Source organism: Stegostoma tigrinum, chromosome 22 (genome assembly GCF_030684315.1).
Source record: "Stegostoma tigrinum isolate sSteTig4 chromosome 22, sSteTig4.hap1, whole genome shotgun sequence".
In the NCBI taxonomy this organism is placed as follows: Eukaryota; Metazoa; Chordata; class Chondrichthyes; order Orectolobiformes; family Stegostomatidae; genus Stegostoma; species Stegostoma tigrinum.
In genome coordinates this window covers 32,502,792-32,516,919 of record NC_081375.1, presented here as the reverse complement: position 1 = coordinate 32,516,919, position 14,128 = coordinate 32,502,792, and the positions used below count along the sequence as shown (strand labels likewise).

General features: G+C 45.5%; 1 protein-coding gene across 5 annotated transcripts in view; it reads left to right on the top strand.

The window, feature by feature from the left end:
- LOC125463480 (alpha-1,6-mannosylglycoprotein 6-beta-N-acetylglucosaminyltransferase B) overlaps positions 1 to 14,128 on the top strand; it is an 875,834-nt gene that overhangs the window by 86,051 nt on the left and 775,655 nt on the right. The window contains exon 1 of one of the 5 annotated variants that reach the window (XM_059653746.1): positions 12,098 to 12,180. The exons of the other annotated variants lie outside the window; for them this stretch is intronic. The gene's annotated coding sequence lies outside the window, so the exon portion shown is untranslated. Of the gene's footprint in view, positions 1 to 12,097; positions 12,181 to 14,128 lie in introns of those variants that run through there. 5 annotated transcript variants of the gene reach the window in all.

The window sequence follows — 14,128 nt, the reverse complement described above, 5'->3', positions numbered from 1 at the left end:
CTCACCTACCTTCCCCATCCCCAGCCTGCCTAGAACAAAGAACATAGAACATAAAACAGTACAGCACAGTACAGGCCTTTTAGCCCACGATATTGTGCCGACCTTGAATCCTAAACCTAAGGTTTATCTAACCACCACCCCTACCTTTTACTGTCATCCATATCTAATAGCCGCTTACATGACCCTAATGAAGCCGACTCCACCACCCTCTCCGGCAATGCATTCCATGCCCCTACCACTCTCTGAGTAAAGAATCTAGGTCTGAAATCTCCCCTATATCTACCTCCACTCACTGTAAAACTATGCCCCCTTGTAATAGCTACCTGCACTCTAGGTCTCTGGTTGTCTACTCTATCTATACCTCTGATCATTTTGTATACTTTCATCAAGTCACCTCTCATCCGTTGTCATTCTAAAGAGAAAAGCTCTGGCTCTCTCAACCTTTCCTTGTAAGTCTTTCCCTCCATTCCAGGCAACATCCTGGTAAATCTCCTGTGCACCTTTTGCAACACTTCCACATCTTTCCTGTAATGAGGCGACCAGAACTGGACATAATACTCCAGATGTGGCCGAACCAAGCTTTTGTATAGCTGGAGCATGACTTCCTAGCTCTTGAACTCAATCCCTCTATTAATGGAAGCTAACACACCATATGCTTTCTTAACAACTCTATCCACCTGGGTGGCAGCTTTCAGAGAACTGTGGACATGAACTCCAAGACGCCTCTGCTCCTCCACACTGCCGAGAATCTTTCTGTTAACCCTGTATTCTGCTTTCAAGTTTTTCCTTCCAAAATGAATCACCTCATACTTTTCAGGATTAAACTCCATCTGCCACTTCCCAGCCCAGCTCTTCTTTCTATCAATTTCCCTTTGTAATCTTAAACAGCTCTGCACTGTCCACAACATGACCCACCTTCGTATCATCTGCGAACTTATTAATCCACCCTTCCACTTTTTCATCCAAATCATTTACAAAAATCACTAATAGAAGAGGGCCCAGGACAGATCCTTGTGGTACACCACTAGTAACTGAACACCATGTTGAACATTTTCCATCAACTATCACCCTTTGTCTTCTAAGGGTCAGCCAATTCTGAATCCAATCTGCCACATTTCCCCCTATCCCATGCCTCCTTACCTTCTACATGAGCCTACCATGGGGAACCTTATTAAATGCCTTACTTAAGTCCATGTATACCACATCCACTGCTCTACTTCATCCATGTGTTTGGTCATCTCTTCAAAGAATTCAGTAAGTTTTGTGAGGCATGATCTATCCCTCACAAATCCATGCTGACAATCACAAATCAAACAGTGCCTTTCCAAGTAATCATAAATCCTACCACTCGGAGCCCTTTCCAATAATTTGCCCACTACTGAAGTAAGACTAACTGGCCTATAATTTCCAAATTTACCCCTATTCCCTTTTTTGAACAAGCATTTGCCTCTCTCCAATCTTCCGGCACTATACCTGTGGACAGTGAGGATGAAAAGATCCTCAGCAAAGGCCCTGCGATCTCTTCCCTCACTTCCCATAGAATCCTTGGATAAATCCCATCATGCCCGGGGGACTTATCTATTTTCAACTTCCTCAAAATTCCTAGCACATCTTCCTTACCAACCTCCTCTAGCCTACCAGCCTGTTTCACACTGTCCTCCTCTACAACTAGGTCCCTCTCAGTTGTGAATACTGAAGAATAATACTCATTAAGGACCTCACCTATCTCTTTAGGCTCCGTGCACAAAATCCTTTCACAATCCTTGATGGGCCCTACCCTTTCTCTGGTCATTCTCTTATTCTTCAGGTATGTGTAAAAAGCCTTGGAGTTTCCCTTGATCCTATCTGCCAAGGCTTTCTCATGCCCCCTTATAGCTCTACCAAGCCATTTCTGCAGCTCCTTCCTGGATAACTTTGCTTCCTAAACCTTAGATAAGCATCCTTCTTCCTCTTAACCAGTCGTTCGACCTCTCTTGAGAACTAAGGCTCCCTCACTCGACCGCATCTTTCCTGCCTGCTAGGGACAAACATATTGAGCACAGGCAGCATGTATTCCTTAAACAATCTCCACATTTCAATAGTGCTCTTCCCTGACAGCATGTTCCCATTTTATGTTACCTAGTTCTTGCCTAAAAGAATCGTAATTACCCTTCCCCCAATTATAAACCTAACCCTGTTGTATGTACCTATCTTTTTCCATGGCTATTGTAAAAGTAACAGAGTTACGATCGCTACCAGCAAAATGCTCTCCTACCAACCACTTGACCTGGTGCATTGCCAAGCACCAAATCCAAAGTGGCCTCTCCTCATGTTGAGAGCAGAGATAATGGGAACTGCAGATGCTGGAGAATCCAAGATTACAAAATGTGGAGCTGGATGAACACAGCAGGCCAAGCAGCATCTCAGGAGCACAAAAGCTGATGTTTCGAGCCTAGACCCTTCATCAGAAAAGGGGAATGGGGAGAGGATTCTGAAATAAATAGGGAGAGGGGGAAGGCAGACTGAAGATGGATAGAGGAGAAGATAGGTGGAGAGGAGAGTATAGGTGGGGAGGTAGGGAGGAGATAGGTCAGTCTGGTGAGGACAGACAAGCCAAGGGGGCGGGATGAGATTGGTAGGTAGGAAATGGAGGTCCGGCTTGAGGTGGGAGGAGCTGATGGGTGAGAGGATGATCAAGTAAGGGAGGTGGGGACGAGCTGGACTGGTTTTGGGATGCAGTGGGTGGAGGGGAGATTTTGAACCTGGTGAAATCCACATTGATACCATTAGGCTGCAGGGTTCCCAAGTGGAAAATGAGTCGCTGTTCCTGCAACCTATGGGTGGCATCATTATGGCACTGCAGGAGGTCCAGGATGGACATGTCATCTAAAGAATGGGAGGGGGAGTTGAAATGGTTCGTGACTGGGAGGTGCAGTTGTTCACTGCGGGCCGAGTGTAGGTGTTCTGCAAAGCGGCCCCCTCATCTCCACTTGGTTTCCCCAGTGTAGAGGAAGCAGTATATCACATTGGCAGATGTGCAGGTGAACACCTGCTTGATGTGGAAAGTCATCTGGTGGCCTGGGATGTTGGTGAGGGAGGAGGTGTGGGGGCAGGTGTAGCACTTCCTGTCGTTGCAGAGGAAGGTGCTGGGTGTGGTGGGGTTGGAGGGGAACTTGGAGCGGACAAGGGAGTCGTGGAGTGAGTGGTCTCTCCGGAAGGCTGACAAAGGTGGGTTTGGAGAAATGTCTTTAGCAGTGGGGTTGGATTGTAAAAGGCGGAAGTGTCTGAGGATGATGCGTTGTATCTGGAGTTAGTGGGGTGGTATGTGAGGACTTAAGGAGATTCTCTTAGGGCGGTTATTGCGAGGGCGTGGGGTGAGGGATGAGGTGTGGGAAATGCGGGAGACACGGTTGAGGGCATTCTTGACCACTGCAGGGGTGCAGTTGTGGTCCTTGAAAAATGAGGACATCTGGGATGTGCGGGAGTGGAATGCCTCATCCTGGGAGCAGATGCAATGGAGGTGAAGAAATTGGGAGTAGGGGACAGAATTTTTGCAGGAAGGTGGGTGGGAGGAGGTGTATTCCAGGTATCTGTGGGAGTCGGTGGGCTTGAAATGGACATCGGTTTCTAGGTGGTTGCCTGAGATGGAGACAGAAAGGTCCAGGAAGGTGAGGGATGTGTTGGAGATGGCCCAGCTGAACTGAAGGTTGGGTTGGAAGGAGTTGGTGAAATGGATGAACTGTTCGAGCTCCTCTTGGGAGCATGAGGTGGCGCCGATACAGTCATCAATGTAACGGAGGAAGAGGTGGGGTTTAGGGCCAGTGTAGGTGCGAAAGAGGGACTGTTCCACGTAACCTACAAAGAGGCAGGCATAGCTTGGGCCCATGCGGGTCCCCATGGCCACTCTCTTTGTCTGCAGGAAGTGGGACAAATCGAAAGAGAAGTTGTTGAGGGTGAGGACGAGTTCGGCTAGTCTGCATACGCTGTCAGGAATCCTTCCTGAATGCACTGGACAAAATCTTGTCCATCTAAGCTATTACAACTAAAATGTTTCCAATCAATATTGGGAAAGTTGAAGTCACCCATGACTACAACCCTCTGACTTCTGCACCTTTCCAGTATTTGCCTCCGAATCCGCTCCTCCACTTCTCAGCAACTATTAGTGACTGATCCTTTCTTGACCTAGACCACAACCCGAACTCCTCTCTCCATTTATTTCAGAGCTCCTTTCCCCTTCCCTATTTCTGAAGAAGGGTCTCGACCTGAAACATCAACTTTCTTGCTCCTTCGATGCTACCTGACCTGCTGTGATCCTTCAGCTCCACACAATGATATCACTACCACCACTCTTTGACTCTTATCTTCTAATTAGCTCTCCCTGGATTCCATGCGATCTAACCGTACTAACCAGTCTCCCATGTGGAACCTTGTCGAATGCATTGCTGAATTCCACGTAGACACTGTCCACTGTTCTGCCTGCGTTAAACTTCTTTGTCACTTCAAAAAACCCTTCAAACAACAAATGCTGGCATGTCCTGATGTCCAAATCCCATAAATGAATAAAATAATACACAACTGGTGCTGCCTTTTAGTTTACTTGATTGTAGCATTAGTCTGTGAAGGGATCAGCTGCTGAGTGCCTTAATACTCAGCAGGTAACCAAGCAGCATTTGCAGTGACTACTGAGTGCAAAGGACCTGCTCCTCTTAAAGGCATGGTCTCCCTCCTTTGGCGAAGTTTCATTGATTTGCAGGAGGTTGTGAAGTCATGAAAGCACCAGCTCAGAGGCATCTGCACAGCATTCTTCTCAATACTGAGCCATACTATAATCAGCTGGAGGTGCAGCACGCCTCAGTTTGTGGCAAGGTTATGTTTATTGCAGGCCACCTATGTCAGAACATTACAGCAGAGGTTCCTTGGGCAAATATTAACTGCTTCTTCAACTACGTTTTCTGTCCTTTGTAGGATCTGAAATGCCGATGTTATGTCCGATGTTTGTTGATAATATATTAATCAGACGTAAATGATACCTGGACACAAACCTATTCTCCAGTAACATTATGTAGAGTTGGATGAATGCAGACGGCCAAGCAGCATCTCAGGAGCACAAAAGTTGATGTTTCGGGCCTAGAGCCTTCATCAGAAAAGGGCGAAGGTGCGAGGGTTCTGAAATAAATAGAGAGAGAGGGGGAGGTGGATCGAAAATGGATAGAGGAGAAGATAGGTGGACAGGAGACAGACAAGTTAAGGGGGAGCGGCGATGGATTTTGGGAAGGAGATAGAAGCGGGCAGTGCGGGGTTGGGGAGCAATGAGGTCGGAGACTGTGAGTGGGAGGTCTCCTGAGGTGATGAGGTTGTGGATTGTTTGGGAGATGAATGTTTGGTGCTCGGGGGTGGGGTCATGATCCAGGGGGCGGTAGGAGGAGGTGCCGGAGAGTTGGCGTCTGGCTTCAGCGATGTAGAGGTCAGTGCGCCATACTACAACTGCGCCTCCCTTGTCTGCGGGTCTCATGGTGAGGTTGGGATTGGAGCAGAGGTAGCGGAGGGCTGCATGTTCTGCGGGGAGAGTTTGGAGTGGGTGAGAGGGGTGGAGAGGTTGAGGCGATAGATGTCTCGACGGCAGTTGGAGATGAAGAGGTCGACGGAGCGTAGGAGGCCTGGGGGTGGTGTCCAGGAGGAGGGGGTGTGTTGGAGGCAGGTGAAGGGGTCAGTAGAGGGAGGGTTAGGCTCACAGTTAAAGAAGTAAGCGCGGGGACAGAGGCAGCGGAAAAACTGCTCAATGTTTAAACGTGACTGGTATTTGTTGATGTGTGGGAGTCCTCAGTCAGGGGGATGTCTGGCTGGATGGTGAAGACTCGGCAGGGCTCAGTGTTGCTGTCTCTTCTGCAGCTGCTGGCCGTGGGGGCTGTGGGCGGATTGTGTCGGAGTCAGCGGTGGTGGAGTTTGTTACATTGATGACTGTATCGGTGCTGTCTTGTGCTCCCACAAGGAGCTCGAACAGTTCATCCACTTCACCAACACCTTCCACCCCAACCTCAAGTTCACCTGGACCATCTCCAACACATCCCTCACCTTCCTGGACCTCTCTGTCTCCATCTCTGGTAACCACCCAGAAACCGATGTCCATTTCAAGCCCACCAACTCCCACAGTTACCTGGAATACACCTCCTTCCACCCACCTTCCTGCAAAAATGCCATCCCCTATTCCCAATTCCTTCGCCTCTGCCACATCTGCTCCCAGGATGAGGCATTCCACTACCGAACATCTCAGATGTCTTTGTTTTTAAAGGACTGCAACATCCGCCCCTCAGTGGTCGAGAACGCCCTCAACCGTGTCTCCTGCATTTCCTGCAAATCATCCCTCACACCCCATCCCTGTAATAACCACCAAAAGAGAATCTCCCTCATCCTCACGTACCACCCCACCAATCTCCGGATCCAACACATCATCCTCCGACACTTCCGCCATCTGCAATCCGACCCCACCACCCAAGACACTTTTCCCTCCCCACCCTTGCCTGCTTTCCGGAGGGTCCACTCTCCCTGTGACTCCATTGTCTGCTCCATACTCCCCCCACACCCACCAACCCAGCACTTTCCCCTGCAACCACAGGAAGTGCTACACCTGCCCTCATACCTCCTCCCTCACCCTATCCCAGGCCCCAGAAGACTTTCCACATCAAGCAGATGTTCACCTGCACATCTCTTAATGTGGTATATTGCATCCACTGTAACTGTTGTGGCATCCTCTGCATTGGGGAAACCAAGTGGAGGCTTGGGGACCGCTTTGCTGAACACGTACGTTCAATTCGCAATAAACTACTGCACCTCCCAGTCGCAAACCATTTCAACTGCCCCTCCCATTCCTCAGATGACATGTCCATCCTGGGCCTCCTGCAGTGCCACAACGATGCCACCCGAAGGTTGCAGGAACAGCAACTCATATTCCGCTTGGGAACCCTGTAGCCCAATGATATCAATGTGGATTTCACAAGCTTCAAAATCCCCCCCTTCCCATACTGCATCCTAAAACCAGCCCAGCTGATACCCTCCTCCCACCGCAAGCCGCATCCCCATTTCCTTCCTCGTAACCTCATCCCACCCCCTTGACCTGTCTGCCCTTCCTGGACTGACCTATCCCCTCCCTACCTCCCCTCCTACACTCACCTCTACTGGTTCCATCCTTGCCTCTTTAACTTGTCTGTATCCTCTCCACCTATCTTCTCCTTTATTCACCTTCAATCGGCTTCCCCCCTCTCCCTATTTACTTCAGAACCCTCTCCCGCTCCCCCATTTCCGATGAGGGGTCTAGGCCCGAAACGTCAGCTTTTGTGCTCCTGAGATGCTGCTTGGCCTGCTGTGTTCATCCAGCTCCACACTTTATTTTCTCGGATTTTCCAGCATCTGCAGTTCCCATTATCTCTCTCCAGTAACATTATATTTGTTCTGGAGAAAGACTGAAAGTCAAACTGGAGTTTATTTTGACTTATTCATTGGATGTGGGCGTACCTAGTAAGGTTAGCATTTATTATCCATCCCTAATTGATCTTGCGAAGGTATTGAGGACCTGCCTACACGAACCATTGCAATTCATATGTTGTATCTCATGCACATTGTGTTGTTAGGGTGGGAGTTCCAAGACTTTGATCTAGTCAGGAAGAACTGACAATATATTTTTAAATCATTGATGTGTGTGACTTAAAGGGTGATATAGAGTCTTATCTGGCCTTGTTGTCAGGCCCTTATGTCTAGATTGTGGGAGCTAACCTCCTTGGCTATTTTTACCTTTCTGAGAGATCCAGTTGGGTTTCTTGATGTCCAAAGGTGTGTCTTCTCCTGTCCAAATGAATCACAGTTGGTTGTAGCCTCATAACCATCACGATAGATCCTGCTGTCAAGTTTGTTTTTGGAGACCCTCACGGACTTGATGCAATAACAAGACACTGACCTGCTTAGAAAAACACAAATCCTTTTATTACCAAGCAAGTACAAGCTGTGGAGAATCACTGTACTTAACCCGGCACAGAGTGCAGAGTCTCACAAGTAATTCTCCCCGAGCAGCGGACAGTCCCCGCATTTTATACTTTACTAAGTACATGATACATAAAACAATTTCACATTTCACAATGACATGATACATGAAACAATTATTGCAACAGACAAAGACAAGATTCCAAACAATTAATTCATCAAAAACATAAAAGACCAGGATGTAGTATCGATTGCTCGTGAAGTGGCTGCTAATTGCAGGAGGCGATTTCATGTTGTTATCGGGGCAGATTGTGATTTCAAGTTGCCGGTGTGTCTGGCTAGAACAAAGCCCTGGCCCCTTTGTCAGCGACAGAAGTTACATGCTTCAGGAGTCTCACACCTTTACAAATGTTCCTCACTTAACCTTATTTGAAACAGTTTAATTCTAATTTTAATTCAGTCAGGAAGCTTAAGACAGTGTCTGCATACCGATGTGTGGGAAGATAAGGAGTTACAAAAGTTTTACACTGAATTCCTAGCTGGGCAGGAAGCTTCAGGGCAATGTCTGCATACCTATGTGTAGGCAGATAAAAAGACTTCAATTTATGGAAGTATAGAAATCAAAGGCAGATAAAAGACTTTAATTTATAGAAGTACAGAAATCAATGGGATGTTATCCCATTAACATCTCATTTCCCTTTGCTTCATGTTCATTTGGTCTAATTTACTGTTGCTATATTGTTCTACATAGATTGTTTTTGAATAAATCTGTCTTTAAGAAGAGTGGGGCACTATAGTTGACCTTTCTGTCTCCATGTACAGGTTTATTGTTGGAAAACCAAAGATTCACCATTCAGGAGATTAATCATGACAGGAAACTTAAACAATCAGATTTGTCATTTCGTGTGAAACAAATGACAGGTCTTAGTTTTGAAAGACAAATGCAGCCTAGTTCACTGCCAACATGTGCAAGCACATTATTTCTTTGGATAAGCAACGTTATCGGTCTACAAACACTGCCACCAGTTCTCCTGACATGCACAGAGACTACAGGCATTTTCAAAGACAGATGACAGTGCGGCACCCATCCAAGGTGACGCCACAATTATTCAGCTGAGGTTGATACATCATAGCCCTAATTTGCTCACCTCGATCTAAACTGGTGTGGAAAAGCTCAAATGTGTCCAAAAAGTGTAGCTGAAACCTTTGTAGGTTCAAAAATTATTGTCATTGGTGTGGCATAATGAGATTAATGTACATCATGATGCGTCTATAGGTATTTAAGGAATAAAAGAATGACGAAAGTAAGATTAGGCCCAATCAAGGATAGTAGTGGTAAGTTGTGTGTGGAGTCAGATGAGATAGGGGAAGCGCTAAATGAATATTTTTCAACAGTATTCACTCTAGAAAACGTCAATGTTGTCGAGGAGAATACTGAGATACAGGATACTAGACTAGGTGGGATTGAGGTTCAGAAGGAAGAGGTATTAGAAATCCTTCAGAAGGTGAAGATAGATAAGTCCCCTAGGCCGGATGGGATTTTTCCTCGGATCCTCTGGGACGCCAGGGAGGAGATTGCCGAGCCTTTGGCATTGATCTTTAACTCATCATTGTCACAGGAATAGTGCCAGATGACTGGAGGATAGCAAATGTGGTTCCCCTGTTCAAGAAGGGGAGTAGAGGCAACCCTGGTAATTATAGTATAGTGAGCCTTACCTCAGTTGTTGGTAAAGCGTTGGAAAAGGTTATAAGGGATAGGATTTATAATCATCTAGAAAAGAATAAATTGATTAAAGATAGTTAGCACGGTTTTGCGAAGGGAAGGTCGTGCCTCACAAACCTTATTGAGTTCTTTGAGAAGGTGACCAAACAGGTAGATGAGAGTAAACCGGTTGATGTGGTGTATATGGATTTCAGCAAGGCATTCGATAAGGTTCCCCACAATAGGCTATTGTACAAAATGCGGAGGAATGGAATTGTGGGAGATATAGCAGTTTGGGTCGGAAATTGGCTTGCTGAAAGAAGACAGAGGGTGGTAGTTAATAAAATGTGAGGCTGGATGAACACAGCAGGCCAAGCAGCATCTCAGGAGCCTCTCTGATGAAGGGTCTAGGCCCGAAACGTCAGCTTTTGTGCTCCTGAGATGCTGCTTGGCCTGCTGTGTTCATCCAGCCTCACATTTTATTATCTTGGAATTCTCCAGCATCTGCAGTTCCCATTATCTCAGAGGCTGGTAGTTGATGGGAAATGTTCATCCTGGAGACCAGTTACTACTGGTGTACCGCAAGGGTCAGTGTTGGGTCCACTGCTGTTTGTCATTTTTACAAATGACCTGGATGAGGGCGTAGAAGGATGGGTTAGTAAATTTGCAGACGACACTATGGTCGGTGGAGTTGTGGATAGTGATGAAGGATGCTGTAGGTTGCAGAGAGACATAGATAAGCTGCAGAGCTGGGCTGAGAGGTGGCAAATGGAGTTTAATGCAGACAAGAGTGAGATGATGCACTTTGGTAGGAGTAACCGGAAGGCAAAGTACTGGGCTAATGATAAGATTCTTAGCAGTGTAGATGAGCAGAGAGATCTTGGTGTCCATGTACACAGATCCTTGAAAGTTGCCACCCAGGTTGACAGGGCTGTTAAGAAGGCCTACAGTATTTTAGCTTTTATTAATAGAGGGATCGAGTTCCGGAACCAAGAGGTTATGGTGAAGCTGTACAAAACTCTGGTGTGGCCGCACTTGATGTATTGTGTACAGTTCTGGTCACCGCATTATGAGAAGGATGTGGAAGCTTTGGAAAGGGTGCAGAGGAGATTTACTAGGATGTTGCCTGGTATGGAGGGAAGGACTTATGAGGAAAGGCTGAAGGACTTGAGGCTGTTTTCATTAGTGGGAAGAAGGTTGAGAGGTGACTTAATTGAAACATACAAAATAATCAGAGGGTTAGATAGGATGGATAGGGAGAGCCTTTTTCCTCGGATGGTGACGGCGAGCACAAGGGGGCATAGCTTTAAATTGACGGGTGAAAGATATAGGATAGATGTCAGAGGTAGTTTCTTTACTCAGAGAGTAGTAAGGGAATGGAACACTTTGCCTGCAATGGTAGTAGATTCACCAACTTTAGGTACATTTAAGTCGTCATTGGACAAGCATATGGACGTACATGGAATAGTGTAGGTTAGATGGGCTTGAGATCGGTATGACAGGTCGGCACAACATCGAGGGCTGAAGGGCCTGTACTGTGCTGTAATGTTCTATGTTCTATGTTCTACGATTTGGACATCAGAATGGAAGTAAACACCAGCCTACAATCTACACTTGAACAGGTCTTAGACGCTGGAGACCTATATTTGATAAGTTACTGCAGATGTAAATAAGAGAGTTCTGGTGCATAACGGGTTGAAGAGTCTTATTTCACGAAAAGGAGAAAACGGCCTCAGGAACAATATATTTACAAGCACTCACAGTTTAAGATACCCCAGACCGGTATCTCAATTTACAGGATAAAGCAATTGGCAGAGGAATAATGAGATGAAAACAGATAGTTTGCCTGTCAAAGCTTTTGGAAGATTCTATGTCATTTTGTGGCTAATATTACAGAATTGTTGATATTACCATATTATTCATATTTCTGCAACCTTAAATACTTCACATGACATATTGTAGGAAAAAACAAACTGCATTCAGAAGCACTCTCTTAATGTAGCTGCATATATTTGCACTCCCTTCTATGAGGAATGATGGTGCTGAACAAGAAAGGAAGTATGGTTAATAATACATCAAACAATGGCAAACAAAAGTGTAATTGTCACTTGTCAGCCGTGATTTTTGTAGTTTTCCCTCAAATCACCAAGCTCTCTTCTTATCTTAGATGCTCAATATTATTGCTCATCTACTGAAATATTGTACTTTATCAGGATCACAGTGAATTATGTTATATGCTATTTAAGACAAAATATGTTTATTGCCCCAAAGCAGATTGCAAATGAAATGTTGCTTAGATTTTCATGACAAGTTTAATCTCTTGAATTGTATTCAATATCAACTTTTGTAAATCTCTGTTTGATTTAATAGCAATGTGCTGTTGTGAATCTCTGGCTTCCTAGCAATAAATCCTTGTGTGTAAACAGGCTCGTTGCAGTATCCATGTTTTTCTTTTTGGAACCTCGATATGATACTCTGACGTGGAGATTTTTGAACTGGAAATGATCCAAAATATTGCATTTATTAAAGTAAGTCCATGGGGCACACATTACAGACACCAAAATTAATTTTACTGCACCTTGTTTTTAATCCATTTAACAAATATCATGTACTGTTTTATTTTCTTTTCATTGGTTAACACAATGAGTTGAATTTTGCTCTTGTAAGTTTTACTTACAGGTCAATTCCAAGCTGTATAGCATAAAGTCTGTTTTGAGAAAATCCATTACAGAATATTGAACCACAAATGCATGTCCCCCGGAGAATGTAGTGATGTTGATTCAATTGTTCCCCTTCTCTAACTTAGTGAATTTTGAATTCACCTAGGCTGACATCATTGAGCAGAGTGAACTTTTAACTGCGATACGGGACAGAGATTACAAACTGAATCTTTTGTTCTCTAGAAGCTTGGTGGGGGGAATGCTACGTAATTTCAGGGGGCTGGTGGGGTACAAAAATTCTGCTTCCTTTTCACCTCTGCCAGCATCGAGTTCTGGGCTGGAAGGTGGTGGAGGAGAGGTGTCGGTTGTTTGTGGGCACTGGCTAGAGGACAATGATATGGACAGGTTGGTGAGTCTCCAGTCAAAGGCAATCAGAGCCTGATCAGAGGACTGTACTTTGGACAGGGGCTACTTGCAGAAAGTTGACCCCAGATTTTGCTCCCCCTACATTCCCTCCTTGCTCCCCCAACTAGATGCTTAGCTTTCTCTTGCATTATTCATAGTAATACAAGATTTGGGAAGAGCAAGAGGAGGGAAGGGATAATGCATTTTGGTGGTTACCATAACCTCCACCAAGATGCTGCTGAAAGCTAGGACTGGTGATCTCTGGCTGGCCATCAACTCTCACTGGGCAGAGGTTTCACTGCTGTGGTCTTGATTTCAGGTGAAGGCCTGCTGGCGGTCTCACCAATGCCTTATGGAAGTGTGGTTCAATTGGCCTTCCTTGGAGGAGGTAGTACATGCCTCTCACTGACTGTCCTTGTGGCAGCCAAAACCCCAATGGCATAACAAGATTCTGTCCTATATGTAATATGTCAAGGCCAAGGGATTGTCAGAAAATATGGATAGAAGTGTTTATATGGAGGAACAGGTTGAAAGAAGCCAGCATGTTAGAACAAAGAGATAGTAGGAAATGCTGGAGAATCTGAGATAACAAGGTGGAGAGCTGGATGAACACAGCAGGCCAAGCAGCATCAGAGGAGCAGGAAGACTGACATTTCAGGCCTAGACTTGGGTTGATATGGAGGTTGCAAATGTGGAAGATGAGAAATTTCTCCTACAGAAGTTATGAAACACAGTAGGAGGTATCAACAAATTGTAATTAAAAATGAGGAGAAAGAGAATAAATAAAAGGGCGTTATGGACCAGACCAAACCCCTCAAAATACACCAGGAAGCATTCTAGACCCTAACTTTTTCTTATTTTATGAGTATTAGGCATTGTATTGTGGATGCAATTTGTTTGGTCAAACTACCAGACGAGAAGCAAAACACACTTTATTCATACTATATCATTAAATTACAACAAAAGAAAGAAACAATTGGAATAACTGGAAAAACAACTCTATTGAAAGACTTTTCAGAATAATAGATCTTTTAATTACTAAACAGTAACTGCTCCAATACAGTAAAATCCCATGAACATTGAGGCAAATTCAGTAAAGCCGATTGTCTCACATGTAATTCCAGCAGCAGAAAGAGAACTGTATTGGCGCCGCCTCTTGCTCCCCAGAGGAGCTCGAACAGTTCATCCACTTCACCAACACCTTCCACCCCAACCTTCAGTTCACCTGGGCCATCTCCAGCACATCCCTCACCTTCCTGGATCTCTCAGTCTCCATCTCAGGCAACCAGCTTGTAACTGATGCCCATTTCAAGCCCAACGACTCCCACAGCTACCTGGAATACACCTCCTCCCACCCACCCTCCTGCAAAAATTCCATCCCCTATTCCCAATTCCTCCGCCTCTGCCGCAT